General features: G+C 41.0%; 1 long non-coding RNA gene across 1 annotated transcript in view; it reads left to right on the top strand.

Moving 5' to 3' along the window:
• Positions 1-26477, top strand: part of LOC101930957 (uncharacterized) — a 103597-nt gene extending 77120 nt beyond the window's left edge. The window contains exon 5 of the long non-coding RNA XR_256679.5: positions 25925-26477. This is a non-coding gene — a long non-coding RNA (uncharacterized LOC101930957). The remainder of the gene's footprint in view (positions 1-25924) is intronic.
• The last annotated feature ends 409 nt before the right edge of the window (positions 26478-26886 follow it).

Genomic DNA, 26886 nt, shown 5'->3' with positions numbered 1-26886 from the left:
CGTGCAAGATCTCGTGGTTAAGCCAAGGTGGTCTTTTGCCACATTTTCTATCTTTCCTAACCAGCGGAATAGCTTGCTTTTGGGCCCTTAATAGTGTCCCTTTGAAAAACTGCCAACTCTCCTCAGTTGTTTTTCCCCTCAGTCTTGATTCCCATGGGACCTTACCTATCAGCTCTCTGAGCTTCCCAAAATCTGCCTTCCTGAAATCCATTGTCTCTATTTTGCTGTTCTCCCTTCTACCCTTCCTTAGAATTGCAAACTCTATGATTTCATGATCACTTTCACCCAGGCTGCCTTCTACTTTCACATTCTCAACGAGTTCCTCCCTATTTGTTAAAATCAAGTCTAGAACAGCTTCCCCCCTAGTAGCTTTTTCAACCTTCTGAAATAAAAAGTTGTCTCCAATGCAGTCCAAGAATTTGTTGGATGGTCTGTGCCCCGCTGTGTTATTTTCCCAACATATATCCGGATAGTTGAAGTCCCCCATCAGCACCAAATCTTGGGCTTTGGATGATTTTGTTAGTTGCTTGAAAAAAGCCTCATCCACCTCTTCCACCTGGTTAGGTGGCCTGTAGTAGACTCCTAGCATGACATCTCCCTTGTTTTTTGCCCCTTTTAGCCTAACCCAGAGACTCTCAACACTTCCGTCTCCTATGTCCATCTCTACCTCAGTCCAAGTGTGTACATTTTTAATATATAAGGCAACACCTCCTCCCTTTTTCCCCTGTATATCCTTCCTGAGCAAGCTGTACCCATCCACACCAACATTCCAATCATGTGTATTATCCCACCAAGTTTCAGTGATGCCAACAATGTCATAGTTGTATTTATTTATTAGCACTTCCAGTTCTTCCTGCTTGTTCCCCATACTTCTCGCATTTGTATATAGGCATCTAAGATACTGGTTTGATCTTTTCTCCCAGTTTTGTCCTGACTCTCCTTTCTCTCTGCCAATATAGCCCACACTCCCTCTCGTTTCCGACCCATCTCCCCGGTCTCCATGTTCCCCACTTACCTGTGGGCTTTGCTCACCTGTCCCCGTCGAACCTAGTTTAAAGCCCTCCTCACTAGGTTAGCCAGTCCTACATGATGTGCTGAGCAGCCCTAACATGTAGCACACCCTCACTCCCAATACATTCAATACGGATTGACAGTGCTTTTTACCCTCAGAAGTTGCTCGGCAACTTTCAGAATCAAACCATACGTGGGTAGTCATAATGTTAAGTATTATGGAGTCTGTTAAGCTATAGCTGTATTTTTCACTATTTTTTTTCACTTGGCATCAACACAGTGGCCCACATTTCAAAAGCGCATGTGCTCTTTAAAAATGTGTTTGTTGGTATGTTTATTATTCATAAAAACGCCATTGGAAGCGTTATACTGCATTGTGTCAATGCGCAGAAAACGTCAGGCATTGCTTGTTATGGAAGAAACTTTTAAAGTGACATTCTTATTCAAATCTGAGACATACATAGTCATCAGACTGGCATTCTGAAAAGTACCTATGCACAGGGACGGGGCGGATGGGTGGGCTTCTAGAAAACTTTCTAGTGCCCATACTCTCTGCATAGATATTTTACTAGTATGCATGGCTTATATATAGTTTTGAAAGGATTTGCCAAGTTTTACTCAACAGCTGCAGAATTTCCAAATGACAAATATTTGCTCATAGGCGGAAAACTTCTATGCCAAGTTTCAATCCAAATTGCCCACTTTAATATCTGAGTTAAGGAGCCATGAAAAATGAAATATATACTGGAAAGTCAGAAAAATCTTCAGTTATTTCAGCTTTGCCACATGAATACTTTAATAGTTGATTCTAAGCTGCTGCCGTCATTTACAATTACAATGATCTGCTACAATCTGTACATTGAATGATGCCATTTATGAGAGGGTTTTATCTGATTGCAAGGAGCACTTAAAAGGCATTTTTACGTATCACACTTGCAGTTTAGAGTTATCTCTCTATGGACTGATCCAAAGCCCATTGAACTCAATGGAAAGAGTCCTGCTGACTTCAGTGGACATTGGATCAAACCCTCAGTGACTGCAGAAAATAGATTCTTTTCATTTGTTAAAACTTGTTGCAGACTTAGCTTTCAAGTTGTGTAGGATAAACACCCATCTGGATTATCAGGAGGTGAGGTAAAGGATCTTAAGAGCCTTAAGATCTATATAGTATTTAAAACCCTTATAACATTTAAATCCTTCCTGAAAACTCGCCTGTTCTGCAATGCCCACAATAGTAAGTCAAGAATATTCACTATCTTTTCTCTCTCTCTCTCTCTCTCTCTCTTATTTCTTTTTTAATTTGTACTTATACAAAAATTAAGTGGACCACCTTTCATGAACTCCATGTTGGTGGACCCTTGCAACTAGCCACATACACTAATAATTATGTGACATTCTGGGATAGTCTACATCCAGCACCCCATAAGAAGCAATCAATCTGAATTGCAGAGGGATTACTCTATTGTCCTATTTTCTCCTACTTTTTTTCCCTCTTACCAAATTTCCTAAGGTGATGAAGACTGCAGTGATGAATGTTGTATAAATACCTAGATAAATTAGTTAGGTTTTAATGGCAGTTTTTTAAAAAGTAGGCAATGTTGTGCTTTAAAATATATACTATAACTATATTCAACTCTGCTTTACCATAGATTAGCAATGATTATTCTTTGAGTATATGATGAAATATGTAATTTGTCTATTACATTTTTGTTTTGGGATTAGATACTCAAAACTAGCTTGGCATGTTAACAAGTACATGCGCACACCTGCACATGTGTGCGTGTGCACACACACACACACACACACACACACACACACACACACAGATAGAGAGCCTGCGTCAGTGAGATTGCTCTGGCCACGCTGAGCTCCCATTGCTATTCCTGGAAGTGGAGGGTGTTAAGCATCTCTCAGGAAGAGCTCCGCACTAACCAGGACCTGGCCTATACAACCTTGTAGCTTGGTGAAGGGCATCTGAATAATAAAGCAGAACAATGAATGTGATGCTGGAATGCTGCTCTGCTAATTGTGAGTCCTGTGTCACCAGCATCCCTGCTTTGTATCTTGTTAAAGGGTAAAGGGCAGCAGCTCTGAGGTGTTTCCTACAGAAATAGTTGCTGGTTGACACAGATGGAGCTCAGATCTAGCTAATAAAGTTTGCTCTGAATCTGCACTTTATGAGAACCTTACATAAACACAGTGTATCCACTTCATCTTGTCAAAAGCTTTGCCAGTGTCAAACTATACAAGCTGGTGCCAAAATATGTAACCAGTTTTACAAATGAATATGGTTAACAGATATCTCCCTGCAGAGCAACAATTTCCCTTTTATAAATCTCACCTGAACCGGGCGAGGGCTGCATGGACATACCGTTTCCAGCCTGCAGCCAACATTTAAGCAATAATCCAAGATGACAGTTTTATGACACATCTGACTAACTCACGAAACAATTGAAGGGATCTTTCCCCCCTTTCTTAAGTGAGTTACGAATACTGGCAATTTACAGGTGCTGAACCACGGCAGGACTCTGCTCTCTGAAATGAGCAATGGGATATCATGAAGGAATGACCAAGCCATCAAAGCATTAAAGAGATTTAAATCAGAACACCATTTCCAGGTTAACACTCCTGATCTCTAAAGTACCAGGATAAAAAATGTGTTAATGACAATTGACAAAGCTACCCTTCCTGGATAGTTTAGCTAATGGCATCTTAACTCACATAGCTAATATCTCTTTATATTACAGTTCAAGACTGATCCAGCGCTGAATAAAGGGAAACATGAGTTCTTACTATTTTGAGGTTGAGCTTTCCTACTATTAAACAGAAAAGCAATTTTTAAAACAATGATACGGTTGAGATACAAGCCCATAAAATGTAGGAATTCCCAGTAAAATCTGCAACCAGCCCCTCCACTCATCTCTGTTGTATCTAAAGACTGCAGCCCACAGGGGCATATAAAATAATCTCACGGCTGTAGGTGATATTGCACAATCCATGTGGTCATTTATAAATGTGGTAATAGAAGGAGTGCAGCAAGAAATTCATAAAAGTTTCCATATTAGTAGCCCATTTAGGTTTGGTATTCCCACTTGTATAGTAATGGATCTCCATAGATTAGATTTTTATTAAATTACGATGCTGTCCTTTTAAAGAGGAACTCTCCCTAGGGTGTTTGTGACCGAGCACTTTATAGAAGATAATCCAGCCAGAGCATCCTTTGGGATCAGTCCTGAAGAAAGGGACAAAGTCCTCACTATATCCTGGATCCTGATAACTTTATAGCTAAATCCTTTTAAGCTAAATCAGTGGTTCTTAAACCACGGTAGTGGTATCTCTTATGGAAAAGTCCTATAGAATTTTATTGAAAATTATACCCAGCTGTAGAGTTCTTTAGGATGGTTTAAAATACCTAGAAGGGATAGCATTTTCTATTAAACTCAGCTGCAATTTGTCTCAATTTTTATTAACAGGGCTGGTCAAAAAAAAAATCCTCTGAAACTGTCTATGTAAAATGGAGTTTTTGATTAAATTGATATTTGTATGTGTGAAAAGTATCTTTTTCTTGATGATACTTTGTTTTTTTTTGTTGGAAAACCAAAAATCTGAAAACTTAAAAGTTTATGGGTTTTGAGGTTTCAGGATTTTTTATTAAAAATGACAAATTGTCAGTTGCGGAAAAAGAAAATCCCACCAGCTCTGTTTATCATGTACTAGATTGGCCACAGCAACACAGCTCATACTACGGGGAGGTGCACTACAACATGCCTCCAGGGGCATCTAGGGAAAGGGCCACATTTCTTTGAGCCACATTTCCTTTCCTGTTCACCCCTGTATCAGGACATAATTTGTTGGTGGCCTATCCCAGCAGGAAATTATTACCTCATACGCTGGATCCTCTCTTCTGGCAGGCACATTGTATAGTGGGAGCCAAAGCCCTGTGCACTTCACTCCCCTTTTTGTTGACCTGCATTGAGGATGGGGTGAAGTTTGAAGAGGGCTCATAGCACCTCTTACCTCTGTGTGTCTAGACCAGATAACTCACAGGTGGTGTAGGGTACTTTAAAAATAAAATAGTATTTATCCAGTTCTGCACTGTTCATCATCATCATCGTCCTATTCCTATTAAGCCTCTGGCATTTAGGGCAGTGATGAAGCTTGTCCACTCCTGCCTGTTTCTGGCAAGTCTTTCAATGGTTCCACAGCTGAGCCCCAGGTTTTTCAGCTCAGCTTCCACAGCTCTTCGCCATGTTGTTTTCGGGTGGCCTCGTTTTCGCTTGCCTTCAGGTGTGCATCTTATTGCTACTCTGGAGATGGAATCAGTTTCCATCCGAAGCACATGACCAATCCATCTCCAGCGCCTCCTGGATTGATGGTGCTCATATCCTCTTGGCTGCACTGTATCAATAGATCTTGGTTTGAGATAGTTCTGGGCCAAAATATATGAAGGATTTTTCTAAGGCAGGTTGTATGGAATAAAGAGAGTTTGGACAGGTCATACTTTCTCATTCCCCAGCATTCTGCACTATAAAGTAGTGTTGAAAGTACGCAGCTCTGATAAATCTTGAATTTGGTTTTGGTGTTGTATTTTGATGATATCCAGACTGTATTTAAGCTCCTGAAGGTGTTCCTGGCTTTACTGATTTTGTTCTGGATGTCCTGGCTTTTTCCACCGTCCTGGCTGATGGTGCTGCCAAAGTATATGAATGTTTCTACACTGGTGAGAACATAATCCTCTATCTGTACTGGTGATGGTCAGGCAATATTAAAGATCATGATATCTGTCTTATTGTGTTGATTTTCAGTCCAATTTGCTGGCTCAATGCATTGAGTCAAGTTGTTTTTTCTTGTATTTGGTGTTGGGTATGTGATAGGAGAGCGACATCATCTGCAAAGTCCAGGTCTTCAAGCGATGAGAAGAGTGTCCATTTAATGTCTCTTGGCATGGCTTCTGTTGTACGCTGCATTACCCAGTCGATAGCAATGTTGAAGAAGGTTGCAGACATGACACACCCCGACGTACTTCTGTTTTGACTTCAAAACTGAGCTCACTGTTGTTACCTGAAATTGGGCCAGCTAATAAGCTTAGGGAGGACTAATGACCCACCAGAGTTTGGCAGAAAGCAGCATGTTTATTATTCTGATAGCTAAGCTCAAAAGAATGGGGGGGGGGGGGGGAGTCACACTCACATACTCACGCTCCCAGGACAAGCATGGCACTGGAGATGTCAGGATCCTTCAAGGTAAATGTCCCACAGCGCAGCAATGGATGGTGCATCTGAAGAAGTGAGCTGTAGCCCACGAAAGCTTATGCTGAAATAAATTTGTTAGTCTCTAAGGTGCCACAAGTACTCCTGTTCTTTTCTTGGTAAGGTAAGTCTTGAAGGTAAGTCTTCCTGAGGCACGATGGAATGCAATGCTGCAAACCACTGGCCAGGCGGTCCAGGCGAAGGGCCTTTATGGGAGGTACAGTCTTGTGAGTGCACTCCTGAGCACATGGCCTCTTCCCCTTTTAAGGACCTGCTCCTCATGGCCTGCAACTAGAGATGACTTGGCCATGTCTGGTTGGTCACACTCCACCTCGGACAGTGTCCATGCATTGGGTGTGTGAGGGCTGCCTAATTAGAGTCCCAGACACCTTGTCTACCTGTAAAAAGAACAGGAGTACTTGTAGCACCTTAGAGACTAACAAATTTATTTGAGCATAAGCTTTCGTGGGCTACAGCCCACTTCATCAGATGCATAGAATGGAACATATAATAAGAGTATATATATATACATACAGCGAAGATGCCATACCAGCTCTGAGAGGCTAATTAATTAAGATGACCTATTATCAGCAGGAAAAAAACGTTTGTAGTGATAATCAAGATGGTCAATTACAGACAGTTGACAAGAGGTGTAAGGATAGTTATGATAGGGAAATAGATTCAAGTAGTGTAATGACTCACCCATTACCAGTCTCTACCTGGGAGCTCTTCTGATCTTCCAGCTGTTCAAGCAGCCCATTCATTCCACAAGCATTCCAAGAGGGAGGGGGAGGGGGGCAAGCCACTTCACAGGTATTCAGAGGGAGAAGGGAAGCGGGGAAGGTGTAACAAACCTTTTGAACATACAGGTTATACAGAGCATACAGATCACTGCTGCTCCTACAACAACTGTGATCAACACTGCATGTAAAGTTGAAATAGAAGCTTTTGATGACGTTGATTGGGAAGCTATTTAATCTGCAATGCCTCCGTGCTTGCCCAAAAGCAGCAGATTTACTCACTAAGAGCTTTTATCTGCTGATACTGGTTGCTCACTCGATGACTTTCAATTTATAACTGATCACTTCCCTCCTGCTGTCAGTTGTTTTGGTTTCACAATTAGCCTAAAGAACAGTGAAGTACTATACCAACCTGAGCTAGGAGTTGCACATCTACCTGGTTATTAAAATCAACAATGCTCCTTTAAAGTCTGTGGAGAAGTTTTGCTACCTAATGAGTATGTTGTCACAGAATGCCACATGAGACTATCCTATAGCCAAGACACTCTCTGCATTTGGAATGTTGTCACACTACCTATGGAATGATAGGAGTGCCAAAATAAGTGCTAAGCTAAATGTCTATTGGGCAATCGTGCCTAGAATGCTTCTATATGGTTGTGAGACATGGACAATATATCGCTGCCACATTAGGAAGCTTGGTCAGTTCCATATGTGCTGTCTTTGGTCTGTTGTTTGAAGAGTCAAATGCTGAAACAAGATTTCCAGTATTGAAACCCTTAATCGTTGTTGTATGTCTGGCATTCAAAACCTGCTCATAAAAGCTCAGGTGAGCTGATCTGGGGATCTTGTTCATATGGTCAACTCAGGAATACCAAAATCCATATTTTATGGTCAGCTAAAGCAAGGCACCTGTTCTCCTGGTGGTCAGTACAAACTACATAAAGACACACTGAAGTCAAACTTGAAAGCATGTCAGGTTGATTCCAGTGACTGGAAAGCAACAGCCCATGATAGAGCAAGGGAGCGTGTCACCTTCTGTAACCTTTATGTTGATATATTCACAATTAATATTAAGTTGTGAAAGATAAGGGTGCAATAAAACCCAACTTAGTTTTCAGGTTCGAGTCTCTAGATCAGTTACAGAAAATTTCTTTAGTAGAGGACCACTAGGTGACACTTTGAATGGTACAACCAAACTTCAAGAGGAGAAAAATATGACTAGTTAAGGAAACAGGTCTGCACTGACTACTTATACAATACTACATTTATACTCACACTCAAAGATTAAATGGTATAAATGGATGATCAGACTAGTGACAACAGAATGAAGTATGGCCTTATAATCCTGGAAGATAATGGTACCCTTTGGATGTTAATTGGAGCTCCCCTGCAATTTAACAAAACTACTCCTTTTATACTCCATTATAATACTAATTAACATTAAACTGCCCTTTACCATAATTATATTTCTGCCACCTTCTTATTGGCTCTTTACATTACACATTATTTAAATTAACATCTGCACCAATGTCCTTACCATACTATCAATATAGCATTTTAATAAAAGACTGACAATTTTCAAAAACACTCATTAAAACCTTGCTCAAACCAGTTATAATCAAAACATAATGGTAACATAACCCTGGATCTTGCCCTTGCTAACTCTTCCTTTCCCATAACAGTCTGTCTCCAACTTATCTTTAACTTTTCTCACACTAGAAACTTCAATTTCCCACACTCCTGTACACATGGGCTAACTTAGGCCGCAACTTAACTTTATTTATTACTTGACCCAAACCATCCTATAAGCTACAAGCAGCTGCTTTGTCGTGTCATTGTTAACCACTTTGAAGCAAAGCACATTAACATCTTTTGTGAAAAACATGAACAGCGCAAAGCAAGGATACAACAGCCTGCAATGGTCATGGACAATCTTGCCTGTCTCACATGTAGCCGTGTTTGTGGTTCTTTCATTGTTCTGAACTCACACATATGTGTTTATTTGCTGACTCCTTCTGCACCAACAGTGATGCGAGACGTCATTATCATAAGGATTTTTTTTTAACTTTCCCTTGCACTTTTGTAGAGTCTGGACAAACTTCAGGATGTTACATTGGTGTCTGAATAACAGGATCACAGCCACATTCTCCAGCTCCTTGGAACAAAAGATCTGAAATAAAAATACTATGATGACATTACATGATGCATAGCTTTAGTAGTTAGGGCCCACAGCCTGTGTATCACGCCTTCTGGATCATGAAGGACTCCAGAGCTGCAGAGGCCTATGTGTATCCAAAGGAGGGAATGTGCTTGCTTCATTATCCTACCCTTGCTGCAGCAGGCTTTGGGGAATGCCCATGAGGAGCATTGAAGAGGCATTGTGAACACACACAAGTGGTCAAGTGGTTGATCCCTCCTCAAATACCTTTCAGCAGGACACAGCTGCCATCTCTCTTTTAGAGTCTCGAAGGTTTTATGGTAACTCCTGCAGACCTGCAGGGGAAAAGAGAACTAGGATCCAAAGAGGACTAATGGGACCAGTGTGGAAGGTGATTTGAATTCCATGATCTCTCTGTTTCCCATTGCAGACACAGCTCTACACCTCATTCCCAGCCAGTGACTAAGGATGTCCTACAAAATATATTTTTACACCAGGCACTGACATGCAATAACTGGCGAAGCCTTCTGTGACTTTTGCAGCCCTTAAAGCCATCTAAAGGACACAAACAGAGCCTACCCTAGTTGTATGTGTATTCCTAATAAGTAACTATTGCTGGTGTTGAGGTGCAGCAATGTCTACTCTTTTGTTTTGAAAGTCTATTTTATCTGCATACACACATTCTTTGACAACAGTCAGTGTGGAGCTGCACACCCCTAGTCTGTTCAATCATCTGAGGTGCTGAGCTCTCTCAATTTCCTGTCCCTATTGGGAGATAAGAGGACTTGGTATTTCTCAGGAGGTGCTCATAGCCTTGCATTAGGTCTTGAGGATCTGCAGTATTTTCCCTTAGATTAAGGGAAATTTTAGGAAAAAATGGGGGCTTGACCCTGCAAACCCTTACTTTCTTATTCAGGTGAAACAGGGTTTGCAAAACTGAACCTTAAATGCTGTACGTCAGATACTATAGTGTGGTAAATTGTTGTTAAATATTATCTTTTTAATGGTGACCACTAAGATAGACTGTGATATTATTTAAACATGAGCTAGATTAATAATGATTGATGGAGCTATTTATTACAATTGCAAAAGACAAACAAGGACCGAATCACGGGAGCTATTTGTGAGTGCTTGGCCCAAGAGCATTCTCTATTGTTGTGTGTGTGGTGGGGGAAGGGGAAATGAAAACGAAAACAAAAATCCATGTATTGATTATCAGATTGGTTAATCCAGTCCATAAAGTAGCTTCTTAGGAACTGAGACTATTCAGTGGAAGAACAGGGTTGTCTTAAAGTATCATCTGTAAAGTCCATAATTTCTTTTCCTTGCATGTAGAAATTTTTCATAACACAAAACTAGTAAAGTTTAAAAACACTTCACTAAATGGATTTTGAAATAAAAAAGACCTGTAATTTCTTCTTTATTTCTTATTTTAAAATAGAGCTTCAGTACGACACATAAATGTGGAAAATCCCATCCTGCAATGAATTCAAATCTGTACGTTTCATAAAGGCTACTTAGGGACAAGATAGTTTTAGAGCTGAGAAACATGTAAAAAATGACTCATTGTTAATAGGGTGAGCTCTTTGCATTTGGATTAGGGTTAAATGACAGTATCCAGTCACCTTTTATTCTCACAGATTCCACTGGAGGAATTCTTTGTGCTGGCCTAAAAAAGATAGAATTAGGTGTTCCATTTATACTATTGATCTTAATAACCTCATCTCATAAATACTTTCTTTATGACATCAATAAAAAGAGAATAGTGGCAACTCCTAACAATAGAAATTGTTACTTTGTAATTGAAGTATTTCATTGAGCATCTCAAAGAGACTCCATAGGATACAGTAGTGATATTTCATTAGCAGTTTTTAAATATGTTCACAGACTGTTTTTTTTCTTTTTTTTTCACAACTGAAGCCTCTGATTAATTGAACACACTACAACTTCTAGATCCCCATAGTTATCCTATTTTTTCATCCCTCCTCCCCCACACATACATCCTTTTTCTCTCATTAAGATGGGTGTAAGAATAATTTTAGGCTAGACTGAATTGTAAAAACTAAAACAGAAGTAATTTTGAACACAATCTCTCCCTTCCTCCCCACCCCCGCAGTTATCTTGTATTATGATACCTCAAATTACTGTTATCTGCTGCTAGGGAGGAAGTATGACCCAAGGCCCCCTTGATGCCAACTGGCAGAGTCACAGGGCTGTATAAGGGCTACAGGGATCCCATGGGTCTGGTATTTACATTCTAGTTCACCAAAAAGTATCATGTGAGGTTTCTACTGCAAGCCTGTGTCAAACTGATCATCATAATCTTTGCAAAATGTATGTGTGTTTAATATGTAAATAGATACGTATGTATACTGGAAATTATGTTCATAAGACCTTGTAATTAAATGCAGAACACCCAGAGGTAGCATTACCTTAACCTTAAGACTGGTTCCACCAGACAGGAGATGGGAGACACTTATCTCCCTAGCAGATCATTATGTACTGTGTGTCCTACAATGGAAATCAGTTTACAAACTAAGACAAATCCTAATGAAGAGATTGTGGGGGCTTCAGGGGAAGAAACTAATAGGAAGAGATGAACATCAGGGAAGGGAACCCTGTTTACAGGTAAAGAACAAAGGACTGGTCTAATATATCTAGGGGTGCAGAAAGACACACTGACATCTTTCATCTGGGGGAGACAAACTGGCAGTGGTCTTGGTCTCATGAAAGGAGGACCTCAGCCCTCCTGGTTGAAAAATGCCATGAGATGGACTTTGGGTAAGCAGTATCAGAGGGGTAGCCATGTTAGTCTAGATCTGTAAAAAGCAACAGAGAGTCCTGTGGCACCTTTAAGACTAACAGATGTATTGGAGCATAAGCTTTTGTGGGTGAATGTCCACTTCGTCGGATGCATGCATGCATTCACCCACGAAAGCTTATGCTCCAATACATCTGTTAGTCTTAAAGGTGCCACAGGACTCTCTGTTGCTTTTTTGGGTAAGCAGTACATAATTAGACAAGGAAGCATCTTGTTAGTTACATTTAAGCTCTAGAATGTGTGTTATGATTTTATTTTATGGAAATCCTTGGTTTCCATTATTCCTACTTGCTATTATTTGAATCTCTGTTCTTTGTTAAATAAACTTATTCTTGTTTTCACTAAAAACATATCTAAGTGCTGTTAGTTAAGCAGAGCTGGGATCTAAGGTGTAATCAGTAAGTTGTGGTGTATTCCTTGGTTCCTTTGAGAAGAGCAGGTCTGGTAATTCTGTGAATGTCCAGTGGATAAGGGGCTGGACATTGCAGGGGGATGCTTGGAGGACTCATGGATGGACTGTATCTATCACTAACCTACATGAGGGCTAGCAGAGCCTGTGCAGGCCGAGAGCGGAGTACTTGTGCTGCCTTTGGCTGAGGTTATCATTGAGCTGATCCCTGGCAGGCATAGACAAGACTCCCTCTCACTAAGGGCAGGTAGTAGTGAGGTGCCTCTCAACCCTGGGTATCCCCAGGGAGCACCACAGAGGCTCAGTGGATATTTCTGATACAGCTTCTTTCAGACCCTTCCCCAGCCCCTTTCAGAGAGGCTAGGATTGCTTCTGTATTTCTCATCCATTGAGCAACCACCAACAATAGGAAGATGATGTGGCATTGTAAATCTCCACTAAAATCTCTCTGAAGTGCCCAACTCCTTTCAGCTTCAACCCAAAGGCAAAGAGGAAAATAAATTAATAAAATTAAAGGCATAAGAACCTTCCCTGCAATGAGTTTGAAATAAAAGATTATGGCTCATTATTGCAGTTAGTCTCCAAATCACTATGGCACAAATTATTCAGAACTTCTGGATAGAATAGACATCTCAGATCATGAACAGATGGTTCATAGATGGCAGAACAGGCAGGACACAAGCACCTGAGAAGTAAATTTGAAAGACTTTCCACAAGTAGCTGTCCTTTTTAAGGCCTCTAACCTATATTATGCACTCGTTCTACTATTATTTTATTCATGACCTTCTTCTTTTAGCCAGAATCTTTCTCTTAAATTAGTACTGCACCACCAGAGGTGCTGTTTCTTCACATCCTGGTAGATGGTCTTCTCTTAATCTTCTTCCTGGACTGGACCCAAACCAGTGAAGTGCCAAGAGCCTCTTAAGAGATTTTGATCACCCCGAACATGCACTGATTTCCATTTGAGTTGAGGTTGCTCAGCACCTTGAAGGACCAAGCCTTCTATTGGTGAAGAAAAAAAAAGAGGAAAAAAATATGACCCAGTTCAGGGTTCCTTTGTTGTTTGTTAGCTCCTCTGAGGAAAGAAGCTCTAACTTTTTATACCCATAATCCAATAAAATCTCCAGGCTTTATTGTTCAAAGGACCTCCTCAAACAGCTCAGCATCTCCTTCGGCAGTATATGCAGCTGAACAAGAAAGCCCATTTGTGAGGATGATACACGTTACCTTGATCAAGTGTTGTTGACCCAGAAACTGAAAGCTGGAGCCATCTAACTGTCAGACTGTGGATTTCTAATGTTTCTTTCCAATTAAAAATACTGGGGGGTTGGAGAGAGTAGACCTGAAGTCTGGCCAATCATTGACTGCTTGTGCCAAACTGTCTTCAATCCCTGCTCCAAATAGCTTTCTTGGATTGGAAAACTGAGGGGAAACTGGATAGTTTTGATACATTGTATCTATCCAAGAACTGATCATCTGTATCTTCTCAGTGTATGCCATTAAGACTGTACTAGAATGGCTGGCTGGTTTCTCTCCGTTCCTCTCCCAGAAGGCATTTCAAATTTACTAAATCAACCTGGAAGTTAATATCCTTGAGTAAAATGGCAACTTTGGATATCTTTGATACTGCCCAGATTTTCCAGGGACTTATGCAATGACATATGGTGTGTAAAGCAGTGTCCAAATCATACGTGGAGAGTTGGCTTTGCCTCTAAATGGAGAAACATTTCCTTCGCCACCCATATATTTGCAAATACGATAGCTTTAAAATTTGTTAACCTGATCACAGCTACCAATACATGGACAAAAAGTCATCTGTATAGTGCACATCACAATCCCTAGTAAAAATACGAACTCAATTTTACAAAGTAATGCTAAACATTTTTATACATATATATGAACCTCTCATTTTCACAACAAGATTGGGAGTACAAAGCAAAGGAAGGTTCTAAAGTGAGATTAAGAGGGAAAGTGATTCAGTAACTCAGAGGAAGAGGGAATTTCCAGCATATGGTAGTGCAAGTGAAATACCATGCCCCAATTGTGTCCCATTACAGCCAGGGGGCAGAGGGGAGGAATTCAGTGAGTGATTGAACTCATAGGTATGGAAACAGAGACAGGATAGAGCAAATTCATCCAGAGATATGAATGGCTGGGGGACAGTTTTAAGTTAAATTTGGAGATGGATAAGAAGCCTGTGAAGGTGATGAAGAAAGTGGAAAGGAGGTGGTGTCATCAAATGTTCTGAATGAGGGCAGACTAAGTCTCTGAAGTATGAAAAGTATGGGTTTCAGAACACCATAAATAGAGAATAGCATTAGCGAGAGATAACAGGGCTCCATTGCACTAGGCACGACATATACACATAGTTAAGGACAGTCCCTGTCCCAGAGAGCTTACATGCTAAATAGATAAGGCAGGCAAAAGGTGGGAGGGGAAAGAGAAGCACAGAGAGATGAAGTAATTTGCCCAACATCTCACAGTGAGTCAGTCAGTAGCTTAGACTGGATAGAGCCCAGGTCTTCTGACTCCCAGTCCTGTAACCTATCTAGACCACATTGCTTCCCAAATCTGTTTCTCCAATCAAAGATTATTATTTATTATAGTTTTTTCTTCTGCGTAATTGGAAATGTGGAGCCTAGGAATTTTTGGTCCCTATTTCTGTGTTCAATCCACTAGACCGTATCTCTTTCTTGGATTATTTTATATAGACAGATATCAACTTTTTCTGATCATAGCTTTGTATTGAGGAAAACTGAAGGGAGAGTACACATATGTAGCACTTGTAAAATAATACACCTCTTTTGACTTAATTTTTCATTTTACAGAACAGTATAACAACACTCTGGTCTGCACAGGAAAACTAATGCTAATTGGTCAGTAATAAACTAGTTTATTCTGAGCAGGTGGTTGCTTCAAGACTCATATGCTTGCTGTTGTAACTGCCTTTATTTGAACTTACCAGCACAAAAAGGTTTTGTATTGGTAATTATAAAGTTTATATGCTACTAGAACTTTATCTTTCCCTCTGCAAAAATCTCCCACTTTACTTCATGTCAGCAGTTAATCCAACCACTTTAGTCAGTTGAAATGGCACTAAATTATCTTCCCTCTTTTTAGAGTACTGTAATTATTTCCAATTGGACTAAGAACACCCTGTTCTTCGAAACTCACCTACTAGATACTTGCTCTCATTTTCTTTCTTATGGCCTTGATAAGCAGGGGTGCGTGTTTGTGTGTGCACATTGCCATACAATCCAATAATCCTTTTTTTTTTGGTCACGTAAGAATTTATGTATATATTTAGTAGGTGGCCAGGTTTTATCCTTGAAGTTACCTGTGTAAGGACTGTAGTGTTTTGTCTTTTGTGTAAACAGTTAACCTTTTGCACTTTTAATTAAACAAAAATGCCTTTCCATGTGGGTAAGAATAAATGAAAGACCTCTCATATTTAGAAACACCCTAGGTTACTGGATTTCTTTCATTGTTCATATTATTGCTAACAAAAAGAAAACCGAGATTGGTAGTTCTGTGTCTTAGCTCCAATTTCTCACACACTATTTTTTTTTTTAATTAAATGGGCAGAATTGAATGAGTAGAACCAACACAAATGTTGGGAACTCAGTTGACGCATTTTTAGCCACCCAGTCAATACACTTAAAAAGAGGGACATTTGTTCATGGTTTTATTTCCCCCCCCCCTTTTTTTTTCTGTTAATGTGTTTGGCTTGAATCTGTGAGTTTCACTTTAAATCATAAATTCATTCCAGGAAATCTGAGTGAAATCATAAAAGATTTCTAACTGTTTACACAGAAACAACTGAATACATAAATCAATTGGTATGGAAGATAGAATAATAATGATACTGAGATCTAAGACTCTGGTCCAATGAAGCACTTCTGCACATGCTTAAAGTTAAGCATGTGGTGAAGTTCTTTTCTGGATTGGGCCCACAAATTTTTATTTGAGTGTCTCAAACCATATTCACAGCTGGTTAATTATTATACTGTAAGTACAGTATGGATTCTTACATAAGTTCTGCAGATAACTGAACCAAGACATACAGGGACAAGGCAGAAGGAAGTGTAAAGATGTAGAAGTTAGGAAATAGACATAAGGGGAAGACTTCTGCTCTCAGTTTCACTAATTTAAATATGAAACTAGTAGATTTACCTCATATTTACCTGGGAGTATTGATATTAGAATCTAGGTGGGCTGTCAAGTGATTAAAAAAATTAATCATGATTAATTGTGTGATTAATTGGGCTGATAATAGAATACCATTTATTTAAATATTTTTGGATGTTTTCTACATTTTCAAATATACTGATTTCAATTACAACACACAATACAAAGTGTAGAGTGCTCACTTTACATTTATTTTTGATTACAAATATTTACACTGTAAAAAACAAAATAAATAGTATTTTTCAATTCACCGAATACAAGTACTGTAGTGCTTTTTTAAATGAACATCATCAGCATGGAATCATGCCCTCTGGAATGGTGGCCAAAGCATGAAAGGGGCATATGAATGTTTAGCATATGTGGCATGTAAATACCTTGTAATGCCGGCTACAAAAATGCCATGCGAACGCCTGTTCTCACTTTCAGGTGACATTGTAAATAAGAAGAGGGCAGCATTATCTCCTGCAAATGTAAACAAATTTGTTTGTCTGAGTGATTGGCTGAACAAGAAGTAGGACTGAGTGGACTTGTAGGCTCTAAAGTTGTACATTGTTTTGTTTTTGAGTGCAGTTATGTAACCAAAAAAAGTCCACATTTGTAAGTTGCACTTTCACGATAAAGAGATTGCACTACAGTACTTATATGAGGTGAACTGAAAAATACCATTTCTTTTGTTTATCATTTTTACAGTGCAAATATTTGTAATAAAAATAATATAAAGTGAGCACAGTACACTTTGTATTCTGTGTTGTAATTGAAATCAATATATTTGAAAATATAGAAAAACATCCACAAATTTGTAACACATTTCAGTTGGTATTCTATTGTTTTTAACAGTGTGATTAAAACTGCAATTAATCTTGATTAATTTTTTTGAGTTAATCGTATGAGTTAACTGCGATTAATCGACAGCCCTAGAATCTAGTCCTAAGAGAGTCTAAGCTAGTGTGACTTACATGATGAACAGCCTGGAAAAATATGTATATTTATACCAATTTGCACAAAAATCACCTGCAAATTTGTCCCACGGACATTTAGGGCCAGAGTGTAATTCTCTTAACTCAAAATGAATAGCATCTTACTCTGCAAGCAGTCCCATTAGTATGAGTGGTACTATTTGTGGAGTAGGGTCATTGTAATAGTATCAGAAACTGTCCTTATGTGACTTGAGCAATATCACATAATGAATTAGTGGAAAAACTGGAAACAGGATACAGGAATCCTAACTCTCAGTCTCATTTGCCCAACATCAGGCAACACTCACTGCCTTAAAGTTTATCTGTATTAGGAAACACCAAGATCTAGGCATTTTAGGATGTACCATAGACTCCTATATCGAGTTAATTGAAATATATGGATTTACTATGAATTTGTTTAATTTATACTGAAAAAAGGAAATTAGCATCTAAATAGGCATATATTTTTGTTGCTGAATGCAGGTAAATATCTGCACTTCTCTCATGAACACTCATAAGAGCTGGGTGTTTAAACTCCCAACTCTGATCTGCTATCTGTTTTAGCAGCCATCTATTTCTTAATAATTCTCCAGTTTAGACTTCAGTGAATCATTGACCTTGGAGCAATCTGTAATCCAGGGGTCCAGGTAAAGGTATGAAATGAATAAAACTTGTGTAGTGCAATCAGAGGGGGGGGCATGGTGAGTCTCTTTAACTTGTTTTAAACTTGTCTCTTTGGGTTACTTAAAATGTGATGAAACCTGTCTAAAGTGACCACATAAGAGACTGATAAAAGCTAATGACTAAATAAAGGTAGTTTATTAAAAAATATAAAATAGTATTATTGTTGATATTTCTGGAGGTTCCTTGGGGTAGTGTCTTAGAACCAGAGGTTGTCCAATAAGGATATAGTCTTATTACAGAGAAACTGGAACAACTAACTTGCTTGTTGATGTAATAATATCATCAACAGTGAGGGGAAAAGTCATGTAGCAGCATCCCACAGGATAGCTGTAATTTTCTTGGAGGGGGGAAGGTCCTTGTTCTGAGATATGAAGCTCTCTGAGTTTTAGTGTTAGACAGGACACCTCTCTCTCTCTCTCACTGGGTTTATTCTGTTGCCTGTCACCATAATATCTGAGTGCACGCATTCCACATAAAATCAACAGCTATAATAAAGTCCCTAGTGGACTTCCTAGAGTCTCTGCTCGTCTCCTTTTTGGGGTAAAAATGCTTCTTGGGGAAGAGCATTAATTTTTATTTCTTTAGATTTTATTATTATTATATTATCTCAGTATCATGGCTCCCTTAGCATGTTTTACTTCATAACAAGCCTAGCTGGCATTTTTAAGGTACCTAGGGTGAAATCCTTACCCTATTGAAGTCCATGGGAGTTTTGCCATTAACATCAATGGGGCCAGGATTTTGTTCCTTGGCAGCTGGCAATAGCAATAGGCTCTTCAGAGCATGGCGTACCAATGGTTCTACCAATAAAAACAGCTGGAGAACCAATGACAGCATTTCTGTTTACACTTTTGCACTTGCTCCTGTAATAAATGAATAAGGCTGGACGAGGCAGCCATGAAGGGGAATAAAGCCTGATACCTGTGTGTCTCCCATGTAAGAAGGGACCTCAGGAGATCACCTAGTCCATCCCCCTGCTTAAAGCAGGACCAATCCCTAGACAGATTTTTACCCCAGATCCCTAAATGGCCCCCTTAAGGATTGAACTCACAGCCCTGGGTTTAGCAGGCCAATGCTCAAACCACTGAGCTATCCCTCCCTTGTGTCACAACTCAGATACTAGGGGAAGAACAGCAGCTGCCTACTTGGTACTGTTCATGGACAGGTGGACAGGAGTGAATGGAGAGAAGAAGAGAGTGGAGCTGAGCTGGTAAGTAGAAGATGCTTAAGAGGATCTGCCACCCTAGGCAAAACTTCAGTATGCTGCCTCCAGTCTAGAAAGCCAGTATTGTGGGGTGGAGAAGGCAGCAGCCATGGCATTTACCAGCAGAGCTGGAGAATCCCCTTCCTGGGGACCTGCAGTTGGGGGCTTCAGTTTGGGAGGCAGGAGAGCTGGGGGTCAGATGGGGGGGTCAGGTTCCTCCTATGGGAGAAGGGCAGGAAGAGGAGGAAGAGGAGACTGCAGTGTAAGGGGGGAGCTGCTGTCTAGTTGTGGCTTAAGCTACTGTGGGGCAGGAGGCTCCCCTGAGCTGCTGAGGTCCAGAGCCTGTGAAAAGGGAGGGTGGACCAGGGAAGGAGAGCTGAACCCTGCCTTCCTGAATACATCTTGAATATTGTGTGCAGATGTGGTCGCCCCATCTCAAAAAAGATATATTGGAATTGGAAAAGTTTCAGAAAAGGGCAACAGAAATGATTAGGGGTATGGAACGGCTTCCGTATGAGGAGAGATGAATAAGACTGGGACTTTTCAGCTGGGAAAAGAGACGACTAAGGGGAGATATGATAGAGGTCTATAAAATCATGACTGGTGTGACAATGCACAGTCAACCCGTGTAACTCCTTGCCAGAGGATGTTGTGAAGGCCAAGACTATAACCAAGTTAAAAAAAGAGCTAGATAAATTTATGAAGGATAGGTCCATCAATTGCTATTAGCCAGGATGGGCAGGGATGGTGTCCCTAGCCTCTGTTTTCCAGAAGCTGGGAATGAGTGACAGGAAATGGATCACTTGATGATTACCTGTTCAGGTCATTCCCTCGGGGGCACCTGGCATTGGCCACTGTCTGAAGACAGGATACTGGGATAGATGGACCTTTGGTCTGACCCAATATGGCCGTTCTTATGTTCTCATGTTACTCCCACCGCAGGAGAGTGATAGCCCAGCCAGCTAAATTGGCAGTGCTGGAGAGAGTGAGAGGCAGGGGGTTGGTGGTGATTTGGACAATACAGGGGGCTTATGGGTAGTGGGCTCCCGCAGGAAGCAGGGTGGTTGTGTGGGAAGCAGGGCTGGGTGCCTGTGGGAGGCAGTGAGGATTGTGTGGGAGGCAGGGGTGTATTTGGGATCTCTTGGTGAGCTGGAGTAGCCTGGGTACCTGTGGAGGCAGGGTGATTGTGTGGGAGGCAGTGGGGAGGGAGTTGGTTGCCTATGGGAGATGGGGAGGCAGGGATGCTCTTGGTTCACCCTCACCTCCTCCCCCAGGCAAACCCCTGTTGGGAGTAGGTAGTACCAAGTGCCCAGCCCCCCTCCCCCCACTTCTTACCTGCCAAGCCCAGCAAGATGGGAGGCTCCTCTCCACTGCTGCTTCCTGCCATCAAAGCAGGCACCCCTGCAGTGCATGTGCACAGGGGTGTCTCTGAACGAGGCTGCCCTGCAGCCTGCCTGACCTGAGCAGATTACATCAATGTCATTTGTGCCAGCAGGATCTCCACAGGGTAGTTGGAGAACTACACATTCAAGGGCTCTGCAGTTCACACCCCCATAGACTGGTCTGTGGTACCATGTAAAATCAATTCTTCCAGAAATCTGCATCCTAGGCAGCTGCCTTGGACTATGTCTACACTACAGTTTATGTTGGGATGACTTATGTAGCTCATATGTGTGAATGAACCACCTCTCCTGAGCGACATAAATTACACCGACATAAGCACTGGTGTGGACAGTGCTATGCTGACAGGAGAGCCCTCTGTGGTCGGTGTAGAGCTTCTTCACCAGACACGCTGCAGCGGCTCAGCTATATCGATGCGCCACTGCAGCGGTGTACGTGTAGACATGCCTTTGTTTGCCTATAGCTAGAGCGGCCTTTGGGCATGAGTGAAGGAAGTAACCTGCACCCTGTACAAAGGTTGGAATGAATTACTTCCCCTCCCAAGAACTAGGAAGAAGCAGGGAAGAAATTGTGATTCCTATGAGTAATAATGAATTGGGCTTCTCTATCTCCTGTGAGGAAGGCAAGCATTATGTTAATGGATAAAGCTGGTGTGGTGTGGGCTGTACCTACAGTCACTATAGGAAGGAGAATGCCTTCTTAAACTATCTGTTCTTGTGAGGTGCTGATACCTCCTGCAGGCTGCTCAGTGCCTTCAACTTCCACAAGGGCATAGTCAATACCTCACAGGAAGAGCTCTACACCTCGCAGGATTGGACCCTTGGCCAACTAGGAGGTCTGTTCAGTACAATGTTGTCTAAACATCGCCCTTTCAGGCCATCCTCTATCCAAACATTGTGACACTCCCCAGGGGTACCCAGAGTTGTGCAGCAGCTCACCACTACCTGCCCTTAGCATGAAGCAGAGCTTGTCTCTGCCTGCTGTGGATCAACACCCTGAAACCACCAGACTCTGGCAGCACAAGCACCGTCTTCTAGACTTCTGTAGGCCTTGCTTTCTTGCCATATAGGTAGCAATAGGCACACACCAACCCCAAGTCCTCAGAGCTTTTCCTGAAGTGTCCAGCCCCTAGTCCACTAAACACTCACAGATTTACCAGGTCTGCTGTTCCCAAAGGAACAGGACACACCAGCTTGTAACATTCAACTCAGGATTGCCACTTTGTGTACTGAAAACAAGAACAAGTTTATTATCGAAGAACACTCTTCCCCTCTTACAGTGATGCTGTAGGGTCAGCCACTATTCTAACCTGTAGGCGTTGGTTCAGAACTGTTACCTGGACAATGCATCTGCCACTACATTTTCTCTACCATTAACAAGTAACATTTCTATGTCATATTCTTGGAGAATGATGTTTCAGCATAGCAGTTTGAAGTTGTTACCTTTTGTCCTGTGCAGCCATACCCATGCCAAGTGGTCTGTCAGGATCCTACATTTTCTGTTTAATAGATAAGGTAACAGCTTGATTGCCCACACAATTGTGTAACATTATTTTTCTATGACAGAAGAGTTCTGTTCAGTGGGTGTCAGTGTTTTGCTTAAGAAGGCAATGGGATGCTTCTTGTTACTTTCCCCTGTTTGAATCAGTATTGCTTCTAGACCTGTGTCCAATGCATCAGTACACAGTTCAAACATTTTGTCAAAATCTGAACTGGCCAAAACAGGCTTCCCTGCCAGAATTTTCTTTAGCTCATCAAAACCTTTCTGACAGGCTTCTGTCCACACTATTTTTTTGTTTGTAAGTCTGTGATAACAGATTCAATGTCAGTGAAACTATTTACAAAATGACAGTAATATTTAGCCACGCCTATTGAAGACTGGACTTGCTTTTTAGTCTGGAGCAGCTCTGCAAGCTGCTGTGTGCCTTCAACTTCCTTGAAGGCACCAGTCAGTACCTCATAAGAAATGCTCAGCACCTCACAGGATTGGACCCTTGGTCAGGCTAGGAGGTCTGTTCAGTATAATGTTATCTAAACCAGTGGTTCTCAAACTAGGGCCACTGCTTGTTCAGGGAAAGCCCCTGGCGGGCCGGGCTGGTTTGTTTACCTGTTGTGTCCTCAGGTTCGGCCGATCGTGGCTCCCACTGACCTCTAGGCCAATGGGGGCTGCAGGAAGGGTGGCCAGCATGTCCCTCGGCCCACGCCGCTTCCTGCAGCCCCCATTGGCCTGGAGCGGCAAACTGCAGCCAGTGGGAACCACAATCAGCCGAACCTGCAGATGTGGCCGGTAAACAAACCGGCCCGGCCTGCCAGTGGCTTTCCCTGAACAAGTGGCGGCCCTAGTTTGAGAACGACTGATCTAAACATCGACCTTTCAGACTGACCTATTCAGTTACCAAACAAACATTAGGGTGAGAAGAGGAGGACTTGTGGCACATTAGAGACTAACAAATTTATTAGAGCATAAGCTTTCGTGGACTACAGCCCACTTCTTCGGATGCATAAGTGGGCTGTAGTCCACGAAAGCTTATGCTCTAATAAATTTGTTAGTCTCTAAGGTGCCACAAGTCCTCCTGTTCTTTTTGCGGATACAGACTAACACGGCTGCTACTCTGAAACCTGTCATTAGGGTGAGAGTTTCAAAAGCCCCTAGCATTGGCTTCTCTCTGCTCCCAATGAAGTCAAAGTTAAAACTCCCAGTGACTTCAGTGGCTGCAGTTAGTCCCACATTTGAAAATTCCACCCTAGAATTTATCTTACAGGACATTTGAAATTTGTCATGTTGTGTGGGATTTTAAAGGTGCCTAAGGGAGCTATGTACCTAACTTACATTCACATTCGGTGGGAATTGGGAACCTAATCTCAGGCATTTTTGAATTTTTCTCTTTTAGGAATGATCTGAATCCCCTGGAAGTCAATGGAAAGACCCTCATTAATCTCCATGGGCTTTGAATCAGGGCCTTTTCCCATAGCGGAGCACTAGTTCTTGAGGTTTAAACTACATCATTAGCAGACTGGAATTCCTGCTGGGAACAGGTATCACTAAAATGTTGGCTCTTTCTGAGAGACACCAGCAATAATCATGGGGATTGGGAGAGCAAAAGAGTTCCTGATATTTAACAACAAATGGCATTACCATTTACATTAATGATAAAGGGCCAGATAACTGGTGTAAATCAAACATAGCTCCATTTAAGGCTGCACAACTAGAGGAGTATCTGACACTCAGAATTTTTTCTTATCTAGTAAACATTTGTTTACTTAACTATATTGCAATACTCAGTGCTATTTTCCTTTAAATAGCATCCTGACAGATTTGATTCATACATACCCAGGGAGGGAAATCTGAGGTTGTTTTTAAATATTATTTTTTGGGGAGCGCCCTACTGATGGCTGCTCAGAATTGGCAAATGTATATAGCTGGGGAACTGAGGGAAAACAAAACCAAAAGCCCTCTCCACTATCACTTGATGCCTGAAGTGATGGCGGGAAATATCTTGGAGAAGGGCAAAAACATTCTTCAGTTCACACAAGGTAGGTTAGTTTCCTAGTTGGCTGCATTTCTGTGGCAATTAAAATTGTGCCCCTTTCTTGTGCAAACTGAAAAAAAAAAGAGGCTCTTTTTGATGTGCAATGGGATCCGATTCTGTCAGAGATGCTGACACTCTTGTTGAAAGAGGATAAAACCTCTGGGGAGTATGACAGAAGAAGTGGTCCAGAAGCTGAGTCAACACGTCTGTTCTCCCTTGCTGCTGCTTTCCCTAGCAAAAGCAGGTTTGTTCACTATCAAATGCCTGATTACTCTGAATATAACAAAAGACTTAGTTTCCTTGGGAGTCCAAATAGCCAAATATGTGGCTGCATGTGCTGTTCTTACTCATCAATGCAAATGCTAACCTATAAATCTTTCTTTTTACAGTACTGTAATAACATTCTATCTATTTAGCCTAGTACAATACCATCACAATAGCTTTTTCATTGTATTGCATTCCTATTAGACTAATATAATGAGATGCTACTACAATACCATGAAATAAAACGACGTTCTTGACGTATTTCCAAAACATTTGAACACTGTTTCCAAATCGACCTGGTGAATAAATTAAATAGAAGCTTGTAGGAAAAAAAGTCCTCTATCATTTTTAGAATGCATGCAAATGCAAAGCTCAGATGCTTACATGTTTCTTACAGAGTCTGGGATTGTAAAAAGTATTTGTGCACATGAGTGTTGTCTCTGGGTGTACTTGTCATTTGTGCTCAGTGGTTTGCATAGAATTGTAGCATGATTTGCCCTTCAGGATGTCCGATTCTTCCTCCTTTCCTTGTTGACCTGCATATTAAACTTCTCTGCTGTAAGAATCCAGATTTTGGTAGTCCCTTCCATTTTGTCATATACATTATCACCATTCAGCTGCTTTTCACTATCAGATGCTCACTGCATACCCTCACACAGTAACACCCTGAACAAACAGATCTTTTGAAGGGAGATTCTTAGAAGGCTTCTCCTTCACAGAATGCATTAAAATATTTTTGTGTGTTTCCGAAGTCAGAGAACCAGACAGATGTTCGATATAGAGCCGTGGGGGAAGATTACAAATTTGAATGAGGAATTTGTACCATGGAAGATATTTTGATTTTTTAATGTACTGCACTGATAAATGGATGAAAGAACAATGTTTTGTTCATTTTCAGGGGGTGTTCTTATTCATAGATTAATGGATTTTAAAGCCAAAAGGAATCATTATGATAATTTAATCCATCCTTTGCATAACTCAGGCCATAAAATCTAATCCAGTAATTTCTGCATCAAGCCTATAACTTCTGTTTGAACCATAGCATCTCTTTTAGACAAAATATCTATTGATTATAATAACTCTTGATTCCAGAAATAAGCTCCAAAAGTAAGAAGATCCTGTATCGTTTCAAAAGATTTCTCCTATCGGTTCACTCACGTGTATCTTTTCACTACTCTTCATTGAGGGGCCTAATCCAAAGCCCATTGAAATAGAAAGCCATTATCTTTACTGACTTTGGGGGGCTCTTAGAGATCTAGTTTAAGGTAATGGATTGTGAATTTCAGTCAGTGTTTTCTTCTTTTATTCAGTCAAACTCCTCTGCAGACAGATGACCTGTTATCCTTCCCCAAGATACACCAGCACCATTTCCATGAGTTGATGGTGGCTGGCAAGAGCAGGTGGGTGGTTTCTAAATGCTCTTCTTGATAGATGCTATTCTACTTGACCTTTTTGAAGAGGAAATGGTGAAGAGGAAACACTCTGAACCCGTTTCATAGGGGAACGTGTATTGTTTTTGCAATGACAATGGTTGATTGTTCACTAAACTCTTTGCCAAAAAGTAACTTTGATGGTTGGCTATATGTCTTGTCTGTCTGTTTTTCCAACACCGTGGACACATTCATCCTCCTGGTGGTTTCATCTGTAGCAGAAATGGAAAAATCTGGTGTTCTTTTAGACAGCCCCCTGCTGGAACCCTATAAAAGCACAGAAACTAAGGAAGTTTTCACAGCATCTAGAGTTAGAGCTTGCTGTGAGAAACTGGCCATAAACATTAAAAAAAATGAAAGCAAAAACGTTAGCTTTTGGCTGTAAATTCATACGAACACATTTTTATCTCAAATAAAAGCAGGTGTATATTATGTGTGATTTTATATATGTATAAATATGTATGGTGAGAGAGAGAATGCTGCATGGGTATGTGAGTGTGTCTGAGTTCAAATGGGTTCAGAAATGACTGTCTTGGCGGTGCATGCCTTTTTTCAAGCACAGTCATTGTGCTCACCTTTGAAAATTTGACCTTGAGCCTCCAAAATCCCCAGTGATCTCAAAGGCACACGCCCATTCAGTATCTTGCTTAGAAGTTGAAGGCAGTTCTTAATTTGTAATGGAAGAGGTGCCAGGGCTCAAGCCATTATGTGCTGGGGCTTAAGCAATTTTTTTACAATCATAACTGATGCAGCAAGCCCAGAGGTGCCAGGTATATGAACTGCCAAGCCTAGAGATGCCAGGGCTCAGCCCTGGCAAGTCCTAGCACAAATTAAGCACTAGT

The sequence above is a fragment of the Chrysemys picta genome, chromosome 4 (genome assembly GCF_011386835.1).
Source record: "Chrysemys picta bellii isolate R12L10 chromosome 4, ASM1138683v2, whole genome shotgun sequence".
Lineage (NCBI taxonomy): Eukaryota > Metazoa > Chordata > Testudines > Emydidae > Chrysemys > Chrysemys picta.
This window is presented reverse-complemented; position numbering and strand designations above follow the sequence as displayed.